The sequence below is a fragment of the Buceros rhinoceros genome, unplaced genomic scaffold, assembly GCF_000710305.1.
Source record: "Buceros rhinoceros silvestris isolate BGI_N320 unplaced genomic scaffold, ASM71030v1 scaffold18527, whole genome shotgun sequence".
NCBI lineage: Eukaryota > Metazoa > Chordata > Aves > Bucerotiformes > Bucerotidae > Buceros > Buceros rhinoceros.
This window is the reverse complement of record NW_010420627.1, coordinates 11,047-11,259: the sequence shown is the minus strand read 5'-3', so window position 1 is coordinate 11,259 and position 213 is coordinate 11,047.

Here is a 213-nt window from a genome sequence, read left to right as displayed (position 1 = left end):
TCCCCTTTTCAGCGGGGGAGGCGGCAAGCCTCCGCCACCCTTCCCTGCAGCTCCTGGCTGGGGGGAGAGCCCCTGCGTGCTGGGGGAGAGCTGCACTGCGATGGGTACTGGGTGGGTGCCAGCCCCAGCTCACACAGCCTTTTAATGCTGCTCAGGGACCTCTGTGAAGCCACATGTGCTCTGGGGAATGGGGAAAGCCCCTCGGGGTACAGC